The sequence below is a fragment of the Zea mays genome, chromosome 7 (genome assembly GCF_902167145.1).
Source record: "Zea mays cultivar B73 chromosome 7, Zm-B73-REFERENCE-NAM-5.0, whole genome shotgun sequence".
Classification (NCBI taxonomy): domain Eukaryota; kingdom Viridiplantae; phylum Streptophyta; class Magnoliopsida; order Poales; family Poaceae; genus Zea; species Zea mays.
This window is the reverse complement of record NC_050102.1, coordinates 137,005,865-137,017,013: the sequence shown is the minus strand read 5'-3', so window position 1 is coordinate 137,017,013 and position 11,149 is coordinate 137,005,865.

Genomic DNA, 11,149 nt, shown 5'->3' with positions numbered 1-11,149 from the left:
AGACCCACGCGCCGGAGGCGGGAGAGGACGCGACAAGGGACACGGTGCTTGCTGGAAGGGAGAGAGATGAGAGCAGGAGGGGCTCCCGCGACACGGACATACTCGACCACGGCGAAGAGAAGGAACACCGGTCGAGGAACACAGGGAGCGAGAAGCGACGACGCCGTCGACCTCAAGCTCGGGCGCCCACGGCCCCACTAGGATGAGCACCGGGTTGTCCCTGTTGGCGCCCTAGGGTAGCGCCAGCCGTGCGTACCATCCATGGCGAGGGGCAGTGCGTGAGGGCGCGGACTCGCGAAGTGAGAGGGAGGGAGAAGACTGAAGCCCCGCAGACGCAGGGACGGAGACGTGTGCAATTTTCTGTAGCGTGGGTAGTTGCCAACGATGCGGCCAGGCGCTCCCACGACGCGGCGCGCGCTTGAGAGCACCTAGAGGGGGGTGAATAGGTGATCCTGTAAAACTTGAAACTTAAGCCACAAAAACTTGGTTAAGCATTAGCACAATGATCGCCAAGTGGCTAGAGAGGAGTCTCAACAAAACACAATAACCACAAGAGATCAATCACAGAGATGGCATAGTGGTTTATCCCATGGTTCGGCCAAGACCAACGCTTGCCTACTCCACGTTGTGGCGTCCCAACGGACGAGGGTTGCAATCAACCCCTCTCAAGCGGTCCAAAGACCCACTTGAATACCACGGTGTTTTGCTTGCTCTACTATATCCCGTTTGCGAGGAATCTCCACAACTTGGAGCCTCTCGCCCTTACACTTGAAGTTCACAAAGAAGCACGGAGTAAGGAAGGGATGAGCAATGCACACAAGACACAAAATCAGAATATCAACACTCACACAAGTCGCAACAAGAGCTCGCAACACAACCCGACAAGTTCACAACTCAACTAGAGCTCTAGATGCTATCACGAAGAAACAAATGTGTGGAATCGAAGTCTTGGTGCTTAGGAATGCTTTGAGTATACTTGGTGTTCTCCTCCATGCGCCTAGGGGTCCCTTTTATAGCCCCAAGGCAGCTAGGAGCCGTTGAGAGCATTCCATGAAGGCTGATCTTGCCTTCTGTCGCCTGGCGCACCGGACAGTCCGGTGCACCACCGGACACTGTCCGGTGCGGATATCCTTCCTTATTTGGCGAAGCCGACCGTTGGGGTTTGAGAGCCGTTGGCGCACCGGACACTGTCCGGTGCACACTGGACAGTCCGGTGCCTCCTTCTAGCCGTTGGCTCGGCCACGTGTCCCGCGCAGATCGCGCGGCCGACCGTTGGCCCGGTCGACCGTTGGCTCATCGGACAGTCCGGTGCGCCACCGGACAGTCCGGTGCGCCACCGGACAGTCCGGTGAATTTTAGCCGTACACCGCCGTTGAAGTCCCGAGAGCAGCAAGTTTGCCAGAGTCAGTCTGGCGCACCGAACACTGTCCGGTGCACCACCGGACAGTCCGGTGCATCCAGACTGAGCAGACTTTGGCAGAACAAAGCCATCTCTTCTCTAAATTGATTTTTCCTGTTTCCAGCACTTAGACACAATACATTAGTCCATAAAACAATGTACTAAGTCTAGAAACATACCTTTTGACATGATTTGCACTTTGTCTACCACTTTGCATAGATTAACACAAAAGCACTTATGTTGGCACTCAATCACCAAAATACTTAGAAATGGCCCAAGGGCACATTTCCCTTTCAATCTCCCCCTTTTTGGTGATTTATGCCAACACAACATAAAGCAACTAGAACACGTGCAATATCAATGCAAATGAAAACCCAAAGTTGTTTTGAATCAAATTTGGCATATATGGATCACTCTTTGCCACCACTTGGTTTGTTTTTGCAAATCAAACTCAATTTCCTATCTCTAAGTCAAATTCACTTGTAGAGACATAAAGAGAGGTATTCCAAAAGAAATTGATCAAGGATTTCAAAAACTCCCCTTTTCCCATAATCAACACTTCTCCCCACAAGAGGCCAACTTTTGACAAAAGAGACAATAAAAGAGTTTTGACAAACCAAAAGCTCTATTCTACTATTTTCAAAATTTCTTAAGTGGTAGCTGATCCATTTATTGCTTTGGCCTTTATTTTCTCCCCCTTTGGCATCAAGCACCAAAACGGGATCAATCTTGGCCCTTTAACCCCATTGCCTCACCAAAATCTTCACATAAGAATACAAAGGCAATAGGAGTACATGATATGAACTTGGAATAAGTTACCCTCTCATTGGAGTGCAGTGGAAGTCTTTCACGGTCCAAGTCCACCTTTTCCCTTTCAAACCTCCTTTGAGACTAAATTAAGCAAACTCAAGCACACGGTTAGTCTCAAAGGGTCAAGTTGTAGCACAACTCCCCCTAAATATGTGCATCACTTGCAAAAGGACTTGTGAGGTCCGGGGAGTGATTATACAACTTGAGCACCACAGTAAGCAACAAAATGCATAAGGAACATGATCAAAGGCATAAATACATGTATGCTATAAATCAATCCAAGTTCTGCGAATCTAGGATATTTAGCTCACTACGCAGCCTGCAAAAGGTCTTCTCATCTAATGGCTTGGTAAAGATATCGGCTAGCTGGTTCTCGGTGCTAACATGAAACACTTCGATATCTCCCTTTTGCTGGTGGTCTCTCAAAAAGTGATGCCGGATGTCAATGTGCTTTGTGCGGCTGTGCTCAACAGGATTTTCCGCTATTCAGATAGCACTCTCATTATCACATAGGAGTGGGACTTTGCTCAGATTGTAGCCAAAGTCCTGGAGGGTTTGCCTCATCCAAAGTAGTTGCGCGCAACACTGTCCTGCGGCAACATACTCGGCCTCAGCGTGGATAGGGCAACGGAAGTTTGTTTCTTAGAGTTCCATGACACCATGGACCTTCCTAAGAATTGGCACGTCCCCGATGTACTCTTCCTATCGACCTTACATCCAGCATAGTCGGAATCTGAATATCCAATCAAGTCAAAGGTAGACCCCTTTGGATACCAGATCCTGAAGTAAGGCGTAGCGACTAAATATCTAAGAATTCGCCTCATGGCCACCAAGTGACATTCCCTTGGATCGGATTGAAATCTAGCACACATGCATACAATAAGCATAATATCCGGTCTACTAGCACATAAATAAAGCAAAGAACCTATCATTGACCGGTATGCCTTTTGATCAACGGACTTACCTCCTTTGTTGAGGTCGGTGTGTCCGTCGGTTCCCATTGGTGTCTTTGCGGGCTTGGCGTCCTTCATCCCAAACCGCTTTAGCAAGTCTTGCGTGTACTTCGTTTGGGAGATGAAGGTGCCGTCCTTGAGTTGCTTCACTTGGAACCCAAGGAAGTAGTTCAACTCGCCCATCATCGACATCTCGAATTTCTGTGTCATCACCCTGCTAAACTCTTCACAAGACTTTTGATTAGTAGAACCAAATATTATGTCATCGACATAAATTTGGCACACAAAAAGATCATCATCGCAAGTCTTAGTGAAAAGAGTTGGATCGGCTTTCCCAACCTTGAAAGCATTAGCAATTAAAAAGTCTCTAAGGCATTCATACCATGCTCTTGGGGCTTGCTTAAGTCCATAGAGCGCCTTAGAGAGCTTACACACGTGGTCGGGGTACCGTTCATCCTTGAAGCCAGGGGGTTGCTCCACGTACACCTCTTCCTTGATCGGCCCGTTGAGGAAGGCGCTCTTCACATCCATTTGGAACAACCTAAAAGAATGGTGAGCGGCATATGCTAGCAAAATACGAATTGATTCTAGCCTAGCCATAGGAGCGAAAGTCTCCTCAAAGTCCAAACCTGCGACTTGGGCATAACCTTTTGCCACAAGTCGAGCCTTGTTCCTCGTCACCACCCCGTGCTCGTCCTGTTTGTTGCGGAACACCCACTTGGTTCCCACAACGTTTTGCTTGGGACGAGGCACCAGTGTCCAAACTTCATTACGCTTGAAGTTGTTGAGTTCTTCCTACATGGCCAACACCCAGTCCGGATCTAGCAAGGCCTCTTCTACCCTGAAAGGCTCAATAGAAGAGACAAAGGAGTAATGCTCACAAAAATTAACTAATCTAGAACGAGTAGTTACTCCCTTGCTAATATCACCCAATATTTGGTCGACGGGATGATTCCTTTGAATCATTGCTCGAACTTGGGTTGGAGGTGCCTGAGGCGCTTCTTCCTCTTCAACTTGAACATCCTGTGCTTCCCTTGATCATGCGCCTCCACTTGAGGTACCTGTTCGTCATCTTGGGTTGGGGGATGCACCATTGTTGAGGAAGAAGGTTGATCTTGCTCCAATTGTTCCTGTGGTCGCACATCGCCAATCGCCATGGTGCGCATAGCGGCCGTTGGAACGTCTTCTTCATCTACATCATCAAGATCAACAACTTGCTCTCTTGGAGAGCCATTAGTCTCATCAAATACAACGTCGCTAGAGACTTCAACCAAACTCGATGATTTGTTGAAGACCCTATACGCCTTTGTATTTGAATCATAACCTAATAAAAACCCTTCTACAGCTTTGGGAGCAAATTTAGAAGTTCTACCTTTCTTCACAAGAATATAACACTTGCTCCCAAATACACGAAAATAAGACACATTGGGTTTGTTACCAGTTAGCAGCTCATACGAAGTCTTCTTGAGGAGGCGGTGAAGGTAGACTCGGTTGATGGCGTGGCAAGCCGTGTTCACGGCTTCCGACCAAAACCGCTCGGGGGTCTTGAACTCTCCAAGCATAGTCCTCGCCATATCGATGAGCGTCCTGTTCTTCCTCTCTACCACACCATTTTGCTGTGGTGTGTAGGGAGCGGAGAACTCGTTCTTGATCCCCTCCTCCTCAAGGAACTCCTCCACTTGAAGGTTCTTGAATTCGGACCCGTTGTCGCTCCTTATCTTCTTCACCTTGAGCTCAAACTCATTTTGAGCTCTCCTTAGGAAGCGCTTGAGGGTCCCTTGGGTTTCAGATTTATCCTGCAAAAAGAATACCCAAGTAAAGCAGGAAAAATCATCAACTATAACAAGACCATACTTACTTCCTCCTATACTCAGATAGGCGACGGGTCCGAAGAGGTCCATATGAAGCATCTCCAAGGGTCTTGATGTGGTCATCACAATTTTGGTGTGATGAGAGCTTCCCACCTGTTTGCCTGCTTGACAAGCTGCACAAGGTCTATCTTTTTCGAAATGCACATTAGTTAAACCTATCACGTGTTCTCCCTTTAGAAGCTTGTGAAGGTTCTTCATCCCCACATGTGCTAAACGGCGATGCCATAGCCAGCCCATGCAAGTCTTAGCAATTAAGCATGCATCTAGACCGGCCTCCTCTTTTGCAAAATCAACTAAATAAAGTTTCCCGTCTAGTACACCCTTAAAAGCTAGTGAACCATCACACCTTCTAAAGACAGACACATCTACATTTGTGAATAGACAATTATATCCCATATTGCATAATTGACTAACAGATAACAAATTATATCCAAGAGACTCAACTAAAAACACATTAGATATAGAGTGCTCGGATGAAATAGCAATTTTACCTAACCCTTTTACCTTGCCTTGGTTCCCATCACCGAATATTATTGAATCTTGGGAATCCTTGTTTTTGACGTAGGAGGTGAACATCTTCTTCTCCCCCGTCATATGGTTTGTGCATCTGCTGTCGATAATCCAGCTTGAACCCCCGGATGCATAAACCTGCAAGGTAAATTTAGGCTTGGGTCTTAGGTACCCAACTCTTGTTGGGTCCTACAAGGTTAGTCACAATTGTCTTAGGGACCCAAATGCAAGTTTTATCTCCCTTGCATCTTGCCCCTAACTTCCTAGCGATTACCTTTTTATCCTTTCTACAAATAGCAAAGGAAGCATTGCAAGCATAATAAATTGTAGAAGGTTCATTCATTACTTTCCTAGGAGCATGAATAATATTCTTTCTAGGCACATGATTAATAACATTTCTCCTAGACATATTTCTGCCATGCATATAGGAAGAACTAGAAGCAAACATGGCATGAGAATCAAAAGCATCATAAGCATTACAACTCCTATAAGCATTTCTAGATTGTCTCCTATCATGGTACATAAAAGTATGATTCTTTTTAGGAACAATTGGATCTATACCATTAAAAGATCCAAAATTTAGATATATACCATGGACCCCACATGTCATTGACTCATGTGGACCCACATGTAAGTGAGATAGTAATGGTATGGATCCAAAGTGGTGATCTTTTAATGGTATGGATCCAAATTTCCCTTCTTTTTAGCACTACTAGCCATAGGGGCCTTCCCTTTCTCCTTGGCGGAGATGGGAGCCTTATGGCTTGTCAAGTTCTTGGCTTCCCTCTTGAAGCCAAGTCCATCCTTAATTGAGGGGTGTCTACCAATCGTGTAGGCATCCCTTGCAAATTTTAACTTATCAAATTCACTTTTGCTAGTCTTAAGTTGGGCATTAAGACTAGCTACTTCATCATTTAATTTAGAAATGCAATCTAGGTGTTCACTACAAGCATCAACATTAAAATCTTTACACCTAGTGCAAATCACAACATGTTCTACACAAGATGTTAATTTACTGGATTTTTCTAACTTAGCATTTAAATCATCATTTATGCTCTTTAAGCTAGAAATTGTCTCATGGCAAGTAGATAGTTCACAAGAAAGCATTTCATTTCGTTTAACTTCTAAAGCAAGTGAATTTTGTGCACTAACAAATTTATCATGCTCTTCATATAAAAGGTCCTCTTGTTTCTCTAAAAGTCTATCCTTTTCATTCAAGGCATCAATCAATTCATTAATCTTATCTATTTTAGTTCTATCCAATCCCTTGAACAAACTAGAGTAATCTATTTCTTCATCACTAGACTCATCATCACTAGAAGAATCATAAGTAGTACTGTCTTGAGTACATACCTTCTTCTCCTTCGCCATGAGGCATGTGTGACGCTCGTTGGGGAAGAGGGATGACTTGTTGAAGGCGGTGGCAGCGAGTCCTTCATTGTCGGAGTCGGAGGAGGAGCAATCCGAATCCCACTCCTTTCCGATATGTGCCTCGCCCTTGGCCTTCTTGTAATTCTTCTTCTTTTCCCTTTTGTTCCCTTTTTCCTGGTCACTTTCATTATCAGGACAATTAGCAATAAAATGACCAATCTTACCACATTTGAAGCATGAGCGCTTCCCCTTTGTCTTGGTCTTGCTTGGCTGTCCCTTGCGACCCTTTAGCGTCGTCTTGAAGCGCTTGATGATGAGGGCCATCTCTTCATCATTGAGCCCGGCCGCCTCAACTTGCGCCACCTTGCTAGGTAGCGCCTCCTTGCTCCTCGTTGCCTTGAGAGCAATGGGTTGAGGCTCATGGATTGGACCGTTTAACGCGTCGTCCACGTATCTCGCCTCCTTGATCATCATTCGCCCGCTCACGAACTTCCCAAGGACTTCTTCGGGTGACATCTTGGTGTACCTAGGATTTTCACGAATATTGTTCACCAAATGTGGATCAAGTACAGTAAAGGACCTTAGCATCAGGCGAACGACGTCGTGGTCCGTCCATCGCGTGCTTCCGTAGCTCCTTATTTTGTTGATAAGGGTCTTGAGCCGGTTGTATGTTTGGGTTGGCTCCTCGCCCCTTATCATCGCGAATCTTCCAAGCTTGCCCTCCACCAACTCCATCTTGGTGAGCAAGGTGACGTCATTCCCCTCATGAGAGATCTTGAGGGTGTCCCAGATCTACTTGGCATTGTCCAAGCCGCTCACCTTATGGTACTCGTCCCTGCACAAGGAGGCTAACAACACAGTAGTAGCTTGTGCATTTTTATGAATCTGTTCATTAATAAATATAGGACTATCCGAGCTATCAAATTTCATTCCATTCTCAACAATCTCCCAAATGCTTGGATGGAGAGAGAACAAGTGACTACGCATTTTGTGACTCCAAAATCCGTAGTCCTCCCCATCAAAGTGTGGAGGTTTGCCAAGAGGGATGGAAAGCAAATGAGCATTTGAACTCTGAGGAATACGAGAGTAATCGAAAGAAAAGTTCGAATTAACCGTCTTTTGTTTCTCGTAGTCGTAGTCATCCTTTTGGGAAGAAGTGGACTCATCGCTGTCGTCGTAGTAGACGATCTCCTTGATGCGTCTCGTCTTCTTCTTCTTCCCATCTTTGCGTTTGTGGCCCGAGCCCGAGTCGGTAGGCTTGTCATTCTTCGGCTCGTTGACGAAGGACTCCTTCTCCTTATCGTTGATCACGATTCCCTTCCCCTTAGGATCCATCTCTTCGGGCGATTAGTCCCTTTGTGAAGAGAACGGCTCTGATACCAATTGAGAGCACCTAGAGGGGGGTGAATAGGTGATCCTGTAAAACTTGAAACTTAAGCCACAAAAACTTGGTTAAGCGTTAGCATAATGATCGCCAAGTGGCTAGAGAGGAGTCTCAACAAAACACAATAACCACAAGAGATCAATCACAGAGATGGCATAGTGGTTTATCCCGTGGTTCGGCCAAGACCAACGCTTGCCTACTCCACGTTGTGGCATCCTAACGGACGAGGGTTGCAATCAACCCCTCTCAAGCGGTCCAAAGACCCACTTGAATACCACGGTGTTTTGCTTGCTCTACTATATCCCGTTTGCGAGGAATCTCCACAACTTGGAGCCTCTCGCCCTTACACTTGAAGTTCACAAAGAAGCACGGAGTAAGGAAGGGATGAGCAACGCACACAAGACACAAAATCAGAATATCAACACTCACACAAGTCGCAACAAGAGCTCGCAACACAACCCGACGAGTTCACAACTCAACTAGAGCTCTAGATGCTATCACGAAGAAACAAATGCGTGGAATCGAAGTCTTGGTGCTTAGGAATCCTTTGAGTATACTTGTTGTTCTCCTCCATGCGCCTAGGGGTCCCTTTTATAGCCCCAAGGCAGCTAGGAGCCGTTGAGAGCATTCTAGGAAGGTTGATCTTGCCTTCTGTCGCCTGGCGCACCGGACAGTCCGGTGCACCACCGGACACTGTCCGGTGCGGATATCCTTCCTTATTTGGCGAAGCCGACCGTTGGGGTTTGAGAGCCGTTAGCACACCGGACACTGTCCGGTGCACACCGGACAGTCCGGTGCCTCCTTCTAGCCGTTGGCTCGGCCACGTGTCCCGCGCAGATCACGCGGCCGACCGTTGGCCCGGTCGACCGTTGGCTCATCGGACAGTCCGGTGCGCCACCGGACAGTCCGGTGAATTTTAGCCGTACACCGCCGTCGAAGTCCCGAGAGCAGCAAGTTCGCCAGAGTCAGTCTGGCGCACCGGACACTGTCCGGTGCACCACCGGACAGTCCGGTGCATCCAGACTGAGCAGACTTTGGCAGAACAAAGCCATCTCTTCTCTAAATTGATTTTTCCTGTTTCCAGCACTTAGACACAATACATTAGTCCATAAAACAATGTACTAAGTCTAGAAACATACCTTTTGACATGATTTGCACTTTGTCTACCACTTTGCATAGATTAACACAAAAGCACTTATGTTGGCACTCAATCACCAAAATACTTAGAAATGGCCCAAGGGCACATTTCCCTTTCAGCGCTGCTGGGTGAGCGTGTGGCCAGCAGGCCAGGACATGGGCCACGGGGAGGATTGGGGAAGGGCCGGTTTGTTTTTATTTTCTCTTTCTCTTTTTATTTTTGATTTTTTTTATTTTCTGCTATCAAATTTATTTACAATATTGAGCCACATGTTAAATGGGTACACACCAAAGTAAGACATCACACAAAAAAAGACAAATATATATTTCAGCATGATGCATCAATCATTATTCCCTTAGGGTTTTATCAACAGCTATAACTGGGGTAAAATTTCCTATTACTTGGAAAGAAATGAATAAAGGAGCGAAAAGAAGGAGGAACATGAAAGTAAAACCTGAATTTGATGGATATTAGAGAAAAAATTTACACCCCCAAATTCAGGGTGTTACATTTAATTTCTAAGATTGAAAAATTGAATGTTTGCAATAACTCCATTTCCTGTCTTAGAGATGAGAATGCCATATTACATGCTAAGATAGAAGAATTAAATGTTTGCAAACCTTCTACATCTATTGTTGATCATATTTCCATTTGCACTAGATGTAGAGATATTAATGTAGAAGCTATTGATGATCACATTGCTATGATTAAACAACAAAATGATCATATAGCTAAGTTAACTGCAAAAATTAAAGAGCATGAACTTGAAAATGAAAAGTTTAAAATTTGCTAGAAGCATGCTCTATAATGGGAGACGCCCTGGCATTAAGGATGGCATTGGTTTCCAACAGGAAAGTAATGTCAAGCTTAATACCCCTAAAAGATTGTCTAATTTTGTTAAGGGCAAGGCTCCCATGGTTCAGGATAATGAAGGCTACATATTATATCCAGCTAATTATCCTGAACACAAAATTAGGAGAATTCATGCTAGAAAACCTCGCACTACTTCTCATCATGCATTTATGTATAAGAATGAGGCTTCTAGCTCTAGACAAACAACTCATGTTAAATTGCCTAGAAAGAAAATTCCTACTGCATCAAATGAACATAATATTTCTTTTAAGACTTTTGATGCATCATATGTTTTAACTAACAAATCAGGCAAAACAGTTGCCAAATATGTTGGAGGCAAACACAAGAGTCCTAAGACTTGTGTTTGGGTACCCAAGGTGCTTGTTTCTAACGTCACAGGACCCAAGACTGTTTGGGTACCTAAGAACAAGGCCTAAAATTGTTTTGCAGGTTTATGCATCCGGGGGCTCAAGTTGGATAATTGATAGCAGATGCACAAACCACATGACAGGGGAGAAGAGAATGTTCTCCTCCTACGAGAAAAACGAAGATACCCAACGGGCTATCACATTCGGGGATGGAAATCAAGGTTTGGTCAAAGGTTTGGGTAAAATCGCTATATCACCTGATCATTCCATTTCCAATGTTTTTCTTATAGATTCATTAGATTACAATTTGCTTTCTGTATCTCAATTATGTATAAAATGGGCTACAATTGTCTTTTTAGTGATATTGGTGTTACTGTCTTTAGAAGAAGTGATGATTCAATAGCGTTTAAAGGAGTGTTAGAGGGTCAGCTATATTTAGTTGATTTTAATGATAACAAAGTTGAACTTGACACTTGCTTAATTGCTAAGACTA